The sequence below is a fragment of the Chroicocephalus ridibundus genome, chromosome 1 (assembly GCF_963924245.1).
Source record: "Chroicocephalus ridibundus chromosome 1, bChrRid1.1, whole genome shotgun sequence".
Taxonomy (NCBI): Eukaryota; Metazoa; Chordata; class Aves; order Charadriiformes; family Laridae; genus Chroicocephalus; species Chroicocephalus ridibundus.
Window position 1 is genome coordinate 202,027,975 of NC_086284.1, and position 19,772 is coordinate 202,047,746.

Genomic DNA, 19,772 nt, shown 5'->3' on the forward strand with positions numbered 1-19,772 from the left:
TTTCCTGGTGCGGTTTTCAGAATTCAGGTTTGGTCCGTATGAATAATGGAACAATCACTTGGACTTTGGACTTAATTCAAATCTTTTAATGAATTCAAAAGCTTTCTTGGGAGTTAAAATTGGAGCTAATATTCATGTGTCAGTAGAATTCATAAGAAATGATTGCCCTCAAAAGGTTAGTTCATCTGTTGTCTCTTCTAGGGGACATATAAAGTCCGAAACCGGTATGTAGTTTCTGGTGAAGCACCAACATTAGCTGCTGGTCCTACTTGGAACTACTAACCATGGAAAGAAAATTTAAAAGCATTTATCTTGTTGTCCTGTTTTCCTGAGGTGATTTAAAAAAAAGTTCCATGAGCATTTTGACGACATTGTTCCCATCGGAAAACTGTTCCAGAATCTCATCTGAATTGAATTTGCAAACTCAGTATATTAATGGGAAGTCTATATTTAAGTGCTTATACCTAAGCAGTTTAAAAGAAGTTGTTTTACCTCATTGTTTACCTCCTCCTCATACTTGCAGGGGGTAATACCATCTCATCCCAGCCTTAAATAAGCTGTGTTTATATATAGAGCCATTTAAACTGTCTTTTCAATTAGGAGGCTTTGCCAATTGAGATCACAGCAGTGTGAAATACTGTAAAAGTTTTTACTTCCATTAATGCTAATCCTATTTATAGGCTTGTGGTATGTTTAGAGCATGATGACAGGGCACACGAATCATTTGCCAATGAAAAGCCATTGTTGACTGTAGTGTACTTTAAGTCCTGAACTTCATTATTAGGAGAAATTAAAATGTTGGAAGTGATGTTCAGAATTGAGGTACAGCAGTTTGGAATATAAGAGAAACTATCTAATTGAGAAAGGCACATATGAACTAGACTAAGTCTGAAAAAGGAATAACTGATTTGCTGGAAGTCCAATCAAGTCATTATAGGCATCTTCCTGTCTAGTGTGAGTTTCACAAGGTTGTTCCAGTTTCCCTACAAAGTCGATGTTGATTTAAGTGCCACTTAAGAAGGTTTACCTTTACACACACATTTATCATGCTTCTGCCTACTCTGCTGGTACATTTAAGAGTCTGAGTGGAGGTAACATACAGGCCAACAAGACATGAGGCTTGAGTTAAGTACAGTGGAGTCTAGATAGCACACTCACGCTCCAGTTTGAAAAAAAACGGGGTGTTGGATCTGACCTGTCTTGTACAGCACCTTGAAATGTAAATGATGTTAGCTTTTGTGTGCTACTCACTTCTCCTGAAGATTAGACAACCACATAGCTTTATTTATGTTGTGAGGTGGCAAACCAATACGCACAGTTCGTCTTCCTTCACCGTTTTTGTTCTGTTATTGCATGAAATGAAAATAATTGGGGTTGAGAATGCAGTTATAGATGAGTTGCTTAAAATCTTTGCTTTGAAAACTTTGCCTCGGTGGAGAAAGGAGGAGCACAAACCCTCATGAGATTAGTGATTGCATGTGTGCATTATGTCAGGGCGCTGCGAGGACTGGCAGCTCCCTGAAGCCAGGTGCTGGGAAGACACAGGGGATCCCCATGGGCCTCACCAGCCAGGGAGCAGGGCAGGCCAGGAGGGCAACCAGGGGCAGCCCCAAGACACCATCAGACACCTCTGTGGGAACAGGGATGTCAGCCTGGTGGCTGGGCCCGGCTCAGCAGAGCCAGGTTCCAGCTGTGGCGGAGCTGGAGAGCAATACTCCTACCGCATCACTGGGACAGGGACTGGCAGCTCTGGGCTGAGCTGAAATGGGGTCCTGGGCCGTGGGGCAGGGGTGGGGGGAGGCCCCAGGGGAGGCTGGGTAGGGCCATTGAGGGCCATTATTGCCCTCAGCGCCCTGACATATAATGACTGGTATGTAAAACATAAAAGGTCAGTTTGTCTTTATCAGAAAGAATGGTTACAAGCTTCTTGGTCTTCTAGGCTGATGACCTTTCTTTTCACATTGTTTCCACAAAGATAAAAGAAACTGGCAAGGAAAAAATAAAGAAACATTAATCCAAGGAGCCATTTTTTGATGTTTCCTGCCTACACTAGGGAAAAAAAAGGGGATGAAAATATACTCTGTCATCAATTTTTAAAAATAAATAAGTTCATTTCAAAATAAAGCACTACAGATTCTGGTAACTTCAGAAGTCAGAATGTTGCACTTCTTATCTCTTGGTGTTCAGGAATCAAATAACACCCTGTTTTATTTAACATGGAGATCTGTTGCTCATGGATTGTATTGCAGATTGCTTAAAACAATGAGATATGTTGCCCACTGCATTATCTGTTTCTTACCTTTTCTTTCAGAAGTTCACAGCTATGCAAAACCATCTTTTACTTATCAGCAATAGTATATCAAAGTGTCAAAGGTGATCTATACATACTTGGCATGGCCGTTATTAAAGCATATCTTCAAAATCTCAGTAATAAAACCCATCTCAACTTATTCATGGCATTAGTTGCTCACAAATATAATAAATCGGCATTTTTCATTTACTTATCTACAAGGCTTTTTCATTTATGATTTAATTTCACAGCTGCATAAACATAAGATCAAAAATCAACATATTTAAAACACTCAGGTAAAATAAGGGACAACTTACTACCACAAAATGGCAAAGTGTATGAGAACAGATAAATTTGAATTGTGAGCTGAGCAGTAAAAGAATCTCTCTTAATAAGGAATTACATATCTTTGGAGTTTAATTACAATAAGGCCTGTCACTGTATGATTGATGATGAGCAGTTTTTCACTTCAAACGATTGCAATTGAATTTAGATAGTACCATTATTCTTAGAGAGATAAGGTCAAGCAAATGAGGCAAAAGTGGGGAAAAAAATGGAAAACCAAACTGTACTAAAATGAGAGAACATTTTATAAGATGTCAGGACCTTAAAATGCATCACAGGGCTTATATTTACAAATTTTATAAAATATTTTTTTTTTTTTTTTTTTTTTTTAACCATGCAACACAGGATCTAGTACCATTTGCAGAACAGTGAATCAGAAATAATTTGTACATTTGCATCTCTCTCTCTCCTTTCTGGAAATGAGAAAAACTTTTCTAGAACACATATATTACTTTCTCTGTTAGAAATCGTATAGCAGCACTTGTGTGCAGGGCGGACATTTGACTGTATGTTAGGGATAAACTCTGAATTGCTGACTGTGATGTTATTTTCTAATGCACAGGGTAGTGTGGCCTTGGGAGTCACTGTAGTTTGTCCATATACCTCGCTATACAAAGGCCATAACATTTTCCCTCAGGGGAGACACTTAAAGAAAGAAGATCTCAAAGCGCTGTTGTCACCTCTCCTCTTATCTCAGAACCTGAGAAGGACCTTTAATCTTCATTTGCAACCTCTTTTCTGGAGTCTTTGCATTTGAGTGAGGAGATTCTCAAATTTATCCTAGCCTTTATTTGATTTAGGAATTACATTTTTCACATGCTGTACCATAAACTCTTTAACCATGAAAGTACACATATAGGGGAAATGGAAGTGAAATGCTTCATCCACTAACCCCACTAGTGGAAGACCTTCCATTAGGTGTAAACTGGTTTACTTTAGATTTGTTTCCAAATTCTTTATGAAGTGTTAAAATACAATTTAACGAGGCCCTAATAAAAGGGTTTAAGGGACTCTTATTTGTAACCACATTTCCTTTTAATATAACTTAAGTTTCAGTTGTCTACATTTGATATCATCAGAATTCATCCTCTTCCACTCTTCTTACTAATCCTGGTCTTTTGGGGTTGCTGTGTTTGTTTTGGTTTGTTTTGTTTTTCTTTCCTTATTATTACGATATCTAAAAATTACATATTTCTGTTTGCTTTGTGTGGACTTTATGTCAGCTTTTGGTCATTATTGCCCTGACCTCATTTGATACTTTGAAGGTCTCTGTTATCTATATTAATGTAAATATATATTCAAAACCTTGTAAAATATGTGGCAAAATACGCCACATTTCTTCTTTTAGAAATCACATCAAAGGTTAGATATTTTCAAAGGGAATTAGGTTCTTCAGCTCATGAGGATAACTCAAAGAATAATAGTGTAAAGATTGTGATAAATATGTAGAAATATGTTTTATGTCTTTATTGATTTCTCTCTCCAAGAGAAAATTTCTAGGGAGAGAGCAGAATTTGGTTTATACTTGGCTCTAGCTCTATCCAGAAGCAAGCATAGGTAACGCATTAGCAATTTACCGTGTTACCTCTCTTAATTCAGTACATAATCTGACATTGCTTTCAGCCTACAAACTAAAGAAGCTACTCAATCTTCCTGATTGCTGACAGAATAAATTAATTAATAAACATGATTTTAGGTTTTAATTAAATTAATATAATTTGGTGTAATCTGCAAGAGAACAATAGGGCTAGTTTTTCAGCCCACTTTGTTAATAAATTAGTTTGTCTAAGAGCTGGTGCTTATTCTGAGCTCTTCTGAATGTGAATCACTTATACAGGCATTTTAAACAGAATCATCTTTCAAATTCTCATTACTTGGGAATAGACGTTTCACACTCTTGTTGAAAATAATGCATAAACCTTTTTACATGCAACTGCATATCAGGAAAACACAAACAGACACTTCTTGTTTGTTAATGTAATCTCCAAGAATAAACTGTATCTCTCAACAGGCATTATGTAAAATATAATATGTTTCCTTTTACATAAGAAAAAGAAAGAACACCTAAACCTTGGGTGATAACAAGCCAAATGCCAAATCCCAGAGGATACTTAGGTCTGAAGATGTTATACACTCAATGAACACTGCCAGGATAGCACAGAGAACTTGGGTCAAAGATCCAGCTAACAGACTAATAATTATATAAAAAATCAATGTTATTTATATATCCATAAGCATTTCCACCAGGATCCAGCAATATAAGAATCCAGATAGAAATTTTGTAATATGAATTGGTGCATAGTTGAATTTGGGATTGTTGCTTTTGAAACTGATCTATTATGTGGCAAGATAAATGGGATTTCTCTGTAAATTGCTGTAGTTTGCTGAAAAGTTTGCTGAAAATATTTTCAATTTGTATCTTCTCGTGATTGTGATGAGGTACAACAGGTTCTGAAAGGCAATTTCAAAAACCTTCTTATTAACAATTATAATCAGGATTAAATAATAGTTACCATTGCTAACAAAAATATCAGTAATAGCAATCTCTCTGACAGTGTCAAATGTACTCTCAAATATGTCAGATACCTTCTGTAGAAAGCTGGTACTGTGACAAGAACTGTGATGTTCTCAGCATGCACACGCAGTTGCTATATTTTCTGCTATATGATGTGATGTGTTACAAATCCCTGTACATTCTTAAGAGTTTAATTTAAACTGAGAAAATGAACTTGGAAGAGATGTCCAAGAAGTTAGTCTTTGGTTAGCTCAGGATGTATTAAATAAGGAAAATACTTTCCGCAGGGGGCTGTCTGGAATGATATGGTCCCATTGTGGGGAGAGACAAAGGGAGAGCTGGGTTTGCCAGCTATAAGCAGTTTTAAGTGTAGACATAACAGAAGCTTAGGAAAGAGTTTCTTCATTAAAGTCTTTCAAATCAAATACTCTACTTCCCAGAAAGAATGCATATAGGACCTATGGAACCCTGGGTTCAATAATAGAAAGCCAAAGATGTGGCAGCAGTTTCTGTGTTGCTTGTTTATAGGGACATGTGCACTTTGTTGCTTCTGTTTATTGATACCTTGTCTTACCAGCCCTCCAGACAATTGTTTAGGGTTTTTTTTTTTCAATCAATTGCCTGACATTTTCTGTCTCCTCTGACTGTTTGCTTCAGACATTAATCTGCAATGTGGAATGTTGTCTGGTGTTTCCAAAAATCTAATTTGTACCCGCTGCTCTTCAGAGGGCTGATATTCTCCCTTAAGTTTTGTTACTTGCATAGAATTATTGCTGGTAATAGTATGATGTTCTATCTTTTCCTCTTTTTTTTTTTTAATTTTTGACTCCTGTAGGCATATTTGTTACTTTTTTTTCTTATTTTCCTCAAATACACATGAAAAATATTTTATTAACATTTAGATTCTTTTATATTTAGTTTATTTGGTGTCTGGGTTGGATTTGGTTTTGGCCATATAAAGTTTACCTAAACTATTATTCTGTAGAATCCCTTGTATTTCTTAAGTTTCTTTCATATGAGCTGAATCTCGACACACACAGTTTTCAAACGTTATTAGAATTGTTCTATAACATCCATTTGAACATTTTTCCAGGGAACAGTTAAGATTTACATTGCTGATAGCTTGAGATTTTTTTCTAGGAGACTCAGAATATGGCATATTTATTTTCTGGGGTAAGATAAGTCATTCATATAATTTTTTACTTCACAAACTATGTAAGAATATGTGTACATTTTAATTTTAGTGATGCCACATCCCTTTGGATTTTTAATATGCTGAGCCGAATTGCTCATTCACAGCCGCCCTCTGTGTTAGGTAGGGAATCTTCAGTGCCTGAAGACAGCAATTATTTCAGGATCAGATTCCCAGCTTTTTATTTGCTTTAGGGTTTTGGTAGCATTACATCACCAATAGTAAAAAATGGAATCAGAGGCCTAATGAATAAAAACTAAGAGCGACCCTACTATGTCCCTGTATGTTCTTGCAGATCATGAGGCCTACATGAGTTACTCCCATCATGCTGAGGGAGCTGAAGAGACCAGCATCACCATGGGGCTGGCATACTCTTTCCCACACTATTACATAGAGGGTAGGTAAACAGCATCAGTAGCAGAGAGAGTAGTGAAACCACCTACTTCCAGTGCATAGGAGCAGCTAAGGCAATGCAAAGAGCCAGAAGATACTCTTGGTACAGAGCTCGCACAAATTAAATCCACTCAAGGAAAATGTGAACCAATGACTGTTTTTCTCTCCTAGACCATAGCTTCTAGTCAGCTCTTGTAGTATACCTAATTTAGTGCAAATGTATTATTTTACTATTTTATTTAGAAATATGCATCCTTGTCTGCCTCTTGCACATTATCCTGAAACTGAATCTTTTCTATTGTAAAAAGAACCGTAAATAATAAACTAATTAAAGGCCATGAGAATAGTTTATGTTCTCACAGAGATCACTTGAAACACATAAACCACAAAGTCCTCTGCAGGAACAGTGTTTGAGGAGAGAATTGGCCTGTAAATGGGCAAATTACAATGTTCGTTATTAAATAGAATACTGTATATCCATTTTTTTTGAAAGATATAGTGCTCTTCTGTGATTAATATTCAGTTCAAACTGTTATTTACCATTAAATGACAAAATAAATATCTCTGGACCTAAAGTACAATAAAGAAATTTGGATGCTCATCACAATATCCCTCTCAACTTTGTTCCCTGCAAGACAAATAGTTGTCAGTTCAAAAGCCTAGCAGAGATCTTTGGCACAAGACACCCTCCAACTCTTTTGGCTGATGTAGCTGCATTATATGTTTCTGTGGATATAGTGGAGATAAGTTTTAGTAAACGTGAATGGTTTTTTGAGACAGTACGGCCAAGCGTGTACGTACCCATGCGTAGAGTAGATGCAACTGGTATGCATCAGAGAAGCCCTGATGCCTACGGAGAGGAATCAGCTAGCCTGTGAACTCAGACATCAAAGTCTAGACAGCACCTAGAAGCTGCTACTGAGGACACCACAGTTGTAACCTGCATGGTCACAGGTCATCTGTGTAAAACAGGTGGTATTCCTGTGAGGTCTAACATAGCTCTGTCTTCAATAAGGCTGAGGTATGTTCAAGTTTAGATGATATTTGAACACTATATTTTTTTGTGCATATTGTTGCCTTTCTGAAAATGGCCTTCCACGCTCATTTTACATGTTATTATTTTGAGGGCGAAAAAATCCAACAACAAAAATTCAGTATCCCTATCCTTTCTACACAATTAACAATAACAACTAATACTAGTGCATGATAGGTGACCAAAACCTGTTAGGAAGATAGTGCTAATCACAATGTCTTGAAAGAAAAAGAAAAAAAAAAGTGCAGCAGCGTATTGCCCATAAATCAGAAAGCTTCATTTACTAATTTATATTGAAATATTTTTACTACATACATTGCTTTGCTAATGCATAGAAACCATATATTTTATTTGCCTGGGGTGGTGTTTAGCTCTGATGACAATAAATCTGGATATACAGGTAGTACTACTCTCTTTAGCTCATAAATTTAGTAAACAGCAGAGTTTCTGAAAATATATATCGCAGATATAGAACTCCCTCTAGACAGAAAAGCAATATAGTAAAAACGAAGTTCTTGTTTTGCAGTCCTTTTATGAGAAGGTATATAGCTCCTCTCATTCAATATATTAAAAACTGTGTCTTTCACTCTAAATCATCTGACATGCTATGACTAATATCAGTTATATTATTTTGAGATTCTATTAAACAAAATGCAAACCATACGATAATCATTATTTTAATATCACTTAGTTTTTGAGGGTCAGATAAAAGTAATTCAAAAATTGAATCCTCAGTTTGAGCATCTATATTGTATGAACTGTAATTTATAATCTTATACAAAATTAAAAGTATGTATTTAAACAACATTGTTTTAAAATACCCTGAAAGAAGCATATACCCCATAAACAGCAAATTTTCAGTATTTCATTACTTTCCTTGTGATATAATTGAAACAAAATGTCCTCCGAATTCAAGCTGCCCAAATATCATACTTTTCCCAGTCTTGCCCCAAGTCATGGTTCCATTAAACCATCCGAACACAAAATATGGAGAATAATTTTGATGAATTATGTTTTTTTAGTCTATAAAATAAGATCTATATTAGATAGACTGTACCTTCAACCTTTTTTTTCTCCACTCAGCTCCTTCTTTTTCTTTTTTTCTTTTATGGAAATACACTGGGAAGTAGGCTAATAATATACCAAACAGTCTTTCACAGTTGTGTACGTACAGTGGTTCAGTACAGCTCATATTGGAGATCAGCATATGGTCTAGCTTTCACATCTGTCCTGCTTCTGTAGCTCCAAGCAGTGGAACAAGTTGCACAGAGAGATCATGCAGTCTGTCTCCATAGTTGGAGTTTTTTCAAGACCTAACCGGATAAAGCCCTGAGCAACCTGGTCTGATCTCACATCTGACTGGGCTTTGAGCAGGAGATTGAACTACAAACCTCCTGAAGTCCCTTCTAGCCTGAATTATCCCATGCTACTATGATTCTGTGTGAAGTTTAGAAGTTCTACTGGGGCAAATACACATGTACACATAGTGTACCACAGTGTCATGCAGAGACACGAGAGAGGCCTGTCTTCGGAGCATTGTATTGTGCCAAGTAATGTGATGCCATAATGTGCCAGTTTTGAGGGTATCTGAGCTGCTACTTTTTTAAGACAAAAAGAAATGACTTCATAATTTCTGAATGAAGCCTATGATTTTAGCTGCCTCTCTCAAAGAGACTTGGGACACTCAAAACTTGACTCTGCTCTGCTCATGAAAAATTGCTTTTATTTCTTCTGTAAGTTACACAGTAACAGTGACCACTGCTATGGTTGAAGGAGCCGCTCTAAACTGAGATGAAACCTGTGTGGGTGGGTAAAATAAAATTTTATTTAAAGATTCCAGTGCTTAATTTTTTAATTACAGGTTTAGTTTAGATTATTTTTAGTATTGTATTACTTAAGTTGCAATGCAAGTAATTTTGCATTTCACGGAAGTCTTCATTAAATGAATAACAATTTACTTTTACTCCTGCTTAGACATCTATGGATCGCAAGCTACTGTGTCTGTTAATGACATTTGTCCATTCCACCATTTTCCAGCTTCCCATCCTTCTTCCTTTCATGTCTACTGAAGCAGTGCCCTTGGCCACAGTCCATCTCCATTCTTCATGCATAACTAAACAAGCTTTCTATTTCTTACTACTGTTATGAATTGTTTCTTTTGTTCTATTGTTTTCATTTAGCTCCTGACCACATTGTTAAAAAAAATTACAATAAATTCCTCAGCTTTCTAATTCAAAATATAATCCGTAATTATTTTGGTTTATAGATGCAATTCAATAGTGCTGAAAAGACCTTGACTAACCTCCTTTTGTTGCCATTACTGTTTTTGCCAAAATAATCTTCTGAACTACCAAACAGTATTCACGGAAGTTTTCAAAGACCAAAGCAAGGTGAAAAATCTGCTATCACATTATGAGGATAGAGAAACATCTGTTTCAAGAATTTTGCCTCTAAATGATGACTATTTTTGTACTGAAAGTCATGCCAGTCTAGAGTACAGTGATAGTGATACGATCTGTCTTTGCACGCTGTTTAGAGATTGCTCATGCTGAAATGAAAATCTCTTTTTGCTAGTTTCTTTTGTCTCATCTTGATCTTTATTCTTGTCTGAATTTGCAAGTAAAACAGGATTAAGTACAGTAGTCTTATGTTCTGGTTTCAGCTGGGATAGAGTTAATTTCCTAGTAGCTGGTATAGTGCTGTTTTTTGGATTTAGTATGAGAATAATGTTGATAACACACCAATGTTTTAGTTGTTGCTAAGCAGTGCTTATACGAAGTCAAGGACTTTTCAGCTTCTCGTGCCCTGCCAGGGAGGAGGCTGTGGGTGCAAGAGAAGCTGGGAGGGGACACAGCCAGGACAGCTGATCCAAACTGTCCAAAGAGATATTCCATACCATACGATGTCATGCTCAGCACGTAAACTGGGGGAAATTGGCCACAGAGCAGCCACTGCTCGGGCACTGGCTGAGCATTGGTCAGCAGGTGGTGAGCAATTGCATATTATTATTCTTATTATTATTACTACTATTACTACTACTAGTATCTCTTCCTTTTCTGTCCTAATAAATTGTCTTTATCTCAAGCCACGAGTTTTACCTTTTTCTCCACCATGCCACTGTGGGGGAGCGATCAAACGGCTGTATGGTATTTTGCTGCCTGTCAGGTTGAACCACAACACTTCCCATCAAAGCCTGGGCTGCTGTACTGTATGGCATTACTGTTTCCAGGAAAGGCACTTCTGTTTTTAACTCATTACTGAAGCAATGCAGCAACGCGGTGATAAACCAGTTTTTGTAGTGGAGTTCTTTTCTTAAAAGAAAGAAGATAAAGCCAGGCTCCAGATTACCCAAGAGCACTGAGAGATACTTCAGAATATATAGCCTCCATGAACCAAATGTTTTATCTGAAAGGAATTTTTTAAAGTTTAGTGTAAGCAATTGTATACAATGCTAAAATTTACACTGACAACGTGCATTTGAATATGTAAATTTAGAGTTGATATGAGCAATATTTCAGATGTAGTATGTCAGAAAAACAATAATTTCCCTAGAAACTAGACTGTGGATATAGAAAAACACCAAAGCCTGAGCTGCACATTTCTGCAGCAAACTTCTCAAGTCAGTGGAAATAACTGCCACTGTGGAGCTCTTATTGACTTTATTGCTTGTATGTCCCAGTAAAGAGCTGATTGCCTTAATATAATTCAAATTAGCTAAAGGCAGTATGTAATCTATTAAAAAGACACCCTGCATTTAACCAACTGGCACTAGTCTAAATAAACACAACCCTTAACTTTCGTTATATGACCCTATCCATTTTATTTCTAATCAAAATGTATTGGCTTACCTACTTTACTTTCCCTATAGCACTATGATTTCTAAATGGAAACTAACCACAGTACTTCAGGGTTTCCCCCCCTATCTCTTTTACTTTAAATGCCTGTTATGAGTCTAATTTCAGCTGAATATTTGACACTGCTTGCAAAAAGGAGCTTACACATGCCATTATCAACATGGGTGTCCTGCCATTGCATTTGTAGATATACTTTTTCTTTGTTACAGGTTTGACTAATCTTAACTGCATTGTTAACTCCAGATTTCAAGAAACTCCCTGAAACCTGACACAAACAGAAGGATGAGGTGCATTTTTTTATTTCCATCTCAGTGAGTACTATCATTCTGTACTGACAATTCAATAACGATCCACTGTTCTCCTAGCAAGAATTGTCTAGGTAATTTGTTACGATGAACTCTGTTGTGGTCATGTGTAAACATCAGGCTTCAAGCCCACCCCAAAGTCTTTGCAAAGCTTGATTGATTATATTTCTTTTATGTTTTTTTCTCTTTTAGCTTTTTATTATTTGTATTATTTACCTTTTATTACAGAAAGCTTTGTGTCCTTGTTAGAGCTTCTTTGGAACGGGTTGTTCTTATAAAATGTTTCCTGGCAAATCATTTCTGACTCATAATTTTATGAAGGCCTAAGAATAAGATCTCGAAGTCTCTAGAAGAACCAAGTGAACAAGAAATATGTGTTAACTTCTTCAGTAGAAGCCTCAACCTGAAAGATGAACATCCAGGGCTGGCACCTGGCTCCATGAGCACTGAAGTCCTCCTGTTCTTGGGTAATTAACTATTAACTAAGAAGTGGAGAAGACACGGATGCTAAGGGCAGTTTCGTGTGTTATCAATTCCTATTTTGAAACCAGACACATTTTCTAAATGATAAACATCCAGATCATGGAGTATATTTCAACACTAATCCTTAAGTAATCATGAGCTTAAACCCTTGAGGGAAGGGTCAAATAGACTGAAGATTAGACTAGGTAAAAAAGCCCTCTTCATTCAATTTCCAAAACTGATTCTGGAAAAATAAACCAGACTAAAGCGAAAAGGAAAAAGGCCTTTTTTCATCACTGATGGACAATATAGGTAATGGAATTGCCTGTACGTTGGTTTGTACGTTGGTTTTAAATTACTTAATATCCTGACAATATAACTTGATAGCAGAAGGACTGTAAAGGAAACAGGTCTCTGAGACAGCCTGAAGCTGATTCTTATAGTATCTCAAGAGCTAGAGTCCACACTTGGCCATAGATGCTACATAAAGTCCTTGGGGACATTGGTAGAGGACATTTTATCTTCTGTCTTCCAATCAGTCTTAAGTTCAAGCTATGCTATAATGTCAAGACATTGACAGTTATATTTTTATTGGTTTTTGAGTGACTGGTTTTTGGGTTATTTTTCTACCAAGGTCTACGCCTCCCATCAATATAAATCCTTCATTTCTTCAGCCTCAACCAGATATTCTATAAGAATTGTCACTCACGTTTCCTGACTTTAGACAGTATGGCAATTAGCAAAATGGAGTAAAATTGCATATTACCAGCCAAACTGCAGCCAAGAGCTGTAATAACTGTCCAGGTTCTAAAATCTGAATTTGACTAACTTCCTTCTTATATAATTACATTGTTACACATTGCTCAATTTGCTAATTGACTACATAATTTGTCTGACATTCATATACACATTAATCAATAGTCTTGCTATGCTTTTGTCATGGGCATATCTGCAATGTTTGGTAACATCCTGACTTGAAAGAATATTTTGAACTGCAATTGTGTGTATGCATTTGTGTATGTAAGTATGTATATATGGTTTTCATCAAGTACAGATCATTCCTTCAAGCTGCAGGTCTTTTGTGTTCACTAACCTGTCAGTCTTAGCGTGGCCCAACATTATTCAGTGCTCCTCAACACAGAAAAAGTCCCAGCAACTTCCCTGCTTGTTGTCATATATCATTTTTATGATCAGCTGGGCCCATGTCTACAGCACAAGATATGGCCCAGAAAAAACAGGAAAGTAAAACTGTAAAAGCCCTTTGCATTTTAGCTTTCTCCAGGTGCAGACTGCAGCTTTCAGAATTTGAATTGGGCACCTCAATGCCATCTAAATCCTATTTTTTGTACATATTTCCTTTACTGACTCAAACCCATAATAAATTTGTCCTGAGATTTGGACAGCAAATTAGAATATTAATAAATATTGCTAAAAGGATTGTTCAGGGCAAGAAAGGAAGTAGAGAATGAAAAAGCAGAAGATGACAAGAGATATGATTAAAAGCAAGGAATTTTGGGACACTGATATTACATAACAAATAGTCCACAATGAATGGGTGAATGTGGAGATAAAGGGTGAAGGGAGGCAAGACCGGAAAGGAGACACACAACAGCAGACTAGAGCGGCAACAGGAGAGGGGAGACTGTTGCCTATACAGGCTCATGCTTCATTTGTTCCAAAAGATGAAATACATGAAGGTTAATGATACATTTACAGGAGCTGAATGTTTGTTTGGAAACTACAGGCTGTCTTTACCTCTGCCATTGTGTTTCACTGTATTTGATGAATCACTTCAACTATACTTTCTAAAGGCGCATGTTTATAATAGTCTGAATGTGTTGCACCTCAGTTACAGCAATATTGACTGTTCACAGATGTAATTAAAGTTGATTTGCTGTGCTGTGAATATATGAAGAGCCATTAGTGCTAATACTATGAAAAATGAGGTCATAGGTATTCCAACCAGAGATTTTTTAATCTCAGTCCCTTGATGTCTCAGTTCTCTCATCTCTACAATGATGACAGTACCTATATGTGAAATTGAATTTATTAATGTTTATGAAGCAGTAACACACTGTAGTGATAAGTGTTTTAGAAACGCTTATGAGGAAATTAAGAATTCCTTCCCCAGACTAGGCCTTCCATTTACAGAGAAAGTAAGGGAGAGGGCCAGAGGGAGGAGGCCAGGCAGTGGACAATGAGGAGAATGCAAAATATTGAAAAGATGCGTGAAATACAGAGTGATCTTGTGAAGACAGGGATCCTAAGGATAATAGAGGTAATTAGATAATACATCACAAGGCATACATACAACAGAACTTAATTAAGATTACAGTGGATACCTTTATTCTAGTCAAATTTCTTTCAGTGCTTGGTTTTTCAAGAAGGGAGGGGAGGGGAGGGGAGGGGAGGGGAGGGGAGGGGAGGGGAGGGGAGGGGAGGGAAGGGAAGGGAAGGGAAGGGAAGGGAAGGGAAGGGAAGGGAAGGGAAGGGAAGGGAAGGGAAGGGAAGGGAAGGGAAGGGAAGGTTTCTTGCTTGTACTATCATTTTCAAGCTGATGTATACAGGCTATTTTCTGATAATATGTATTCTTAGGTTAATAATTTGATATTAAAATCCATAATCTCTTGATTTTATCACATTAACAGATTAAAAAAAAATCAGTGCTCCCAAAGATGATGTCAAATTAATATGTATATAGGATCATTAGTGGAAGAATCAGTTTGAGTGGTGAATTATTGATTTGGACATATAATTAAGAAATAAATGAAGTTCTTTACTGTAATTTATTTTTTAAGGTTTCCATATTCAGAAGGAAAATATGTAATATAAATTACCAGGTTTTATACCTGAAATATTCTTATATGCACAGTTTGCCTGTATGCTGGCATTCCGTATTTCCCGAAGTATCTGGGTAACTTGGCTATTGTTCAGATAACTAAGAATTTGTACAAACCAAATAAAAATCTATACAAATATTTGTAAGAAGACAGAGGTGATAAAAATGTGCCATTTTTCTGTTATTATGCTTTAAAATTAATAAAACTAGATACAGATAAAAAACAAGATGAAGAAAATACATATATTAAAACATAAATTTAAAAAGTCATATAATAGTATATTAATATTCATGGGGAGACAATAGAATATTGTTAGCCAGGTTCTGCAATTTCTCTTAGATCAAGCATTCAGACATTGTCGCAGTCATTCTGTCTACTTTCAGTGTACAAAATTAATTTTTCAGAAATTTTGTAACTGGTGATTAATCCCGATGTAATTAATAAACATTGAATCGTTTATAAATAATGAAAAAATTAGATCAAGCTCTCCCTCCTACAGTTACTGAATTCACTCATTTTAGTGCCATTTTGGTCTCCTTACAACTGAGTGTCTAGGGGGATTTCAAGTTATGATTGTCTGTGTTTCTGCGAAGACTAATGGTGTCAGTCATGTCTGCGTCATATACCGTGACATCAGAAGGTGCAAATTAAAGTGAGATAAAGTTAACCATCTTTGTTTGCAGTTTCAATGTTTTAAGTTACCAAATTGACCATCATGTTGAGAATGAGATGAAAAACAGTTTTTCTGCCAAGACAGTTAGAGTAACAGCTGTGTTCAGATACACTGACATTACATGAAGGGAAGAGTAATAACAAGAAGAAACTAAAAGCACACGTCACAACAGTACTTAAACATTATTGGATTTTTTTTTTTGGAAGAACAACAAGCACTGGGAGCAGAGATCAGAGCCCATGTCTCTTCTTTCCCCAGCAAGGGCTATAACTAGTGGGCTATAGAGTAAAACTCTCTTTTTCAAGTCCAATAAATCTTAAATTGTTTTCTGCAAAGAAACTGCCTTCAGCAGACTAGCTTGATAATGACACAATAAGAAAGCAACTCAAAATAACATTTTTAGGAGTTGGGAGATGTGAATGTTGATCCTTAAAAAGAAGAAAACAGTACCCTGGAATCCATAGTACGAGACTGGTAAGTTATCAGGGAAAGATGCTGCTTCTCCAGTATGCTTTCTCCTTTTGTTTTGAATATTTATGATGTTGTTACTGCTCCTAAAGGTCCAAGTGGCTCTTTCATGTGAAAGTCTGATAACCTGGCAACTTAGAATTCTGTCTTATAGCTACAGTCATGTCAGTTCATGGATTCAGTTCAGTTTCTGTGGAAGCATATGATGCGCTGGCTGAATATATCATGTTATGGAACGCAAATATATAGAACCCATAGATTTGATAATTCCTTGTGTGGGGTATTTGGGTAACTTCATATAGAGTAAAAATTAAAATGTCTTGTATAAAATATGAACAAATCCATATAGCGTGAAGTTTTTAAAATACTGCATGTCAGTATCCTGCCCTTCAGAAGAGAACTCTAAGGGTTGAACTGAGCATCTGCATTTTTTTCCACTGCAATCACTAGAATGAAGATGTGAATGCAACTGGGTAAGTACTGTGAAAGTGGCAAGCAATTAACAAATTGACAAATGAACAAATTAAGAAACAAAACCTGACAAGTAAACCAATTGGTAAACTGGAAAACTGACAAATTGGCAAACAGCTTGGTAAGAAGGCAGACATGCTCGAAGTTTATTTGAAAGGACAGCTTAGGTACTGTAGGTTGGGAAAATTGATTCAAGATCCTTTCAAGCACTGTGTAGTAGCCTTTCACTGAGATGTTCTGAATGAGAAAAGGAGTAACGCGCAAAACTAGAAATAGGGGCTTGGACATGCTGTAGTCAAATAATGTGAGAATTAAATATTGGTCAAGAACTTGGTAATCTTTGGAGAAAAAGCTACTACTTTATTTTTACTGCACATAGCGTTTTGATAGAGATGAATAGCTATCCCACACTTCAGTATGTGATAGCTAAATAGTAGACTGGATATCATGAATAGCCTATGTGAATCATGCAATGGTGTTTAGTAAAAAACTGCTTTACAGGAAAAGCTTGCTCTCTACAGCAATCCTTGGGCATCATCCTGAGCCCACGTGGTAGAGTTTGGAGATAATGCGATCCACAACACCTTTTATTTTAGGTTGCAAGTTTTAAATTGTTTGATCATTTGCCCATGTGGTGGGTTGACCTTGGCTGACTGCCAGACACCACCCAGCCACTCTCTCACTCCCACTCCTCAACAGGATGAGGAGACAAAATAAGATGGACAACCTCATGGACTGAGATAAGGACAGGGAGATTGCTTACCAGTTACAGTCACTGGAAAAAACAGACTCAACTTGGGAAAACTAATTTGATTTGTTAAAAAATTAAAAATAGAGTAGAATGGTAAGAAAAATGAGAATCCGATCAAATATGAGAAAAAACTTCTTTACAGTGAGGGTGACAGAGCACTGGAACAGGCTGCCCAGGGAGGTTGTGTACTCCCCTTCTCTGGAGACTTTCAAGACTCGCCTGGATGCAGTCCTGAGTAATGTGCTCTAGGCAATCCTGCTTTAACAGGGGAGTTGGACTAGATGATCTCTAGAGGTCCCTTCCAACTCTGAAAAATTCTGTGATTCTGTGAAATAAAGACAAAATGAAAACCACCTTCCCTCCACCCACCCCTTTTCCCAGGCTTAACTTCACTCCTTAATTCCTGACTCCTTTACCCCTCCTGTCCCTGCCCCAGAGCAGTGCAGGGGAGTATGGGGATTGCCACCAGATGATAGCAGTTCCTCTCTGCTGCTCCTTCCTCCATACGCTTTTCCTCTGCTCCAGCATGGGGTCCTTCCCACAATATACAGTTCTTCTCAAACTTCTCCAAAGTTTGGGCCCTTCCCGCAGGCTGCTGTCCTTCAAGAACTGCTCCAGGATGGGTCCTTTCCGTGTGGTACAGTCATTCAGGAGCAGACTACTCCACAGTTCCTGCCAGAAAAATCTGCTTCTGTGTGGTGTCCTCTCCATAGACCACAGCTCCCACTAGAAGTCTTCTCCTGTGTGGGCTCTCCATGGGCTGAAGCTTCCTTCAGGGCATCTCCACCTGTTGTGGCATGGGGTTCTCTACAGACTGCAGTGTGAATTAATCTGCTCTGGTGTAGTCCTCCATGGGCTGCAAAGGGCCAACCTGTGTCACCATGGTCTTTCCAAAGGCTTCAGGGGAATCTCTGATCCGGTGCATGGAGCATGTTCTCCTTCTTCTTCACTGACCTTGATGTCTGAAGGATTGATTTTCTCATATTCTTCTCGCTTCTCTCTCTCACAGCTTTTGCACATTGTTTTTTACTCTTTATTAAATATGCTGACACAGAGACACTACCAGCATTGCTGATGGGCTCAGCTTTGGGCAGTGACAGGTCAATTTTGGAGCTGGCTGGAAGTGGCACTGTCTGTCATGGGGGCAGCCCCTAGCCTCTTCTAACAGAAGCCACCCATTGCAGCTCCCCCACTATCAAAATTTTTCCATGTAAACCCAATGCAGCCTAAAAAGTCACCCAACAATCCCACCATAGCTGGGAAAATGCTGCATGACTCTCAAGGCAGGTGTTTGCTCCAGGTGCTGTATCACACCATGGGCTCTGGACTTTAACGGCATTCATTATCCTGGCTCTGTTGACTTCAAAAACTGTATAACACCATAAACAAGTTGAGAAATGTGTCTTGAAAAAAGATATACTCCCTAAGGGAAAGATATGATTTGCAGTTAATGCTGATGACCAAGTTCACTTTAGTAAGAGAGAGATTGTTTAAATATTTGAATGGGCATTATCTAAAAAAGGTCAAAATTATTTAGAATCATCACCTGATATATTATTTTTTCCTTTTTTAAAAATTAATTTCTTGACAGAAAAAAAGTAATCTTCAAGTTTAAAAAGGAAAATTAAAATAGAAAATATGTAGAAAAAAAAGTCACAAGAAGGTATGTCATAAAAAAGGATTGATAGATATTCAGAGGAAGAAACTACATCGAAAACTTATCCTTTCTCTGTCACAACCTTCTTAGAACAGTAAACTAGAAAAAAAGAAACACATCAGAATGATGTACCTCTTATTTCTTTGGAAAGAAAAAGCTTAATTTGTTCATGAAACAGGGTAAGGGACTCCTGTTATCACCTTCTGCTAGTGCCACAGTGGCACAAAAGCAAACAAAAGTAAGAATTGTGTAATCTAACATGTTAGGTGACCTCCAGGGCAGTACCGGGTACAGATGTAGCAGATCTGGCCTCACACTTACTGATGTCTGATCTACGTTTGGGTGACTGCAGTAGTTCCTGAGAACACAAATATTCAGTAAAAATCATGTGGCAAAACTCAGGAATATTATTAAATAGTAAATGCACTGCCAAAAAAAAAAAATTACATTGATGTGTAAAAAATAAAATAAAAAAAATCTGAAAACACCACTCCAAAACAATTCTTCCATTTTCATGGCTTTT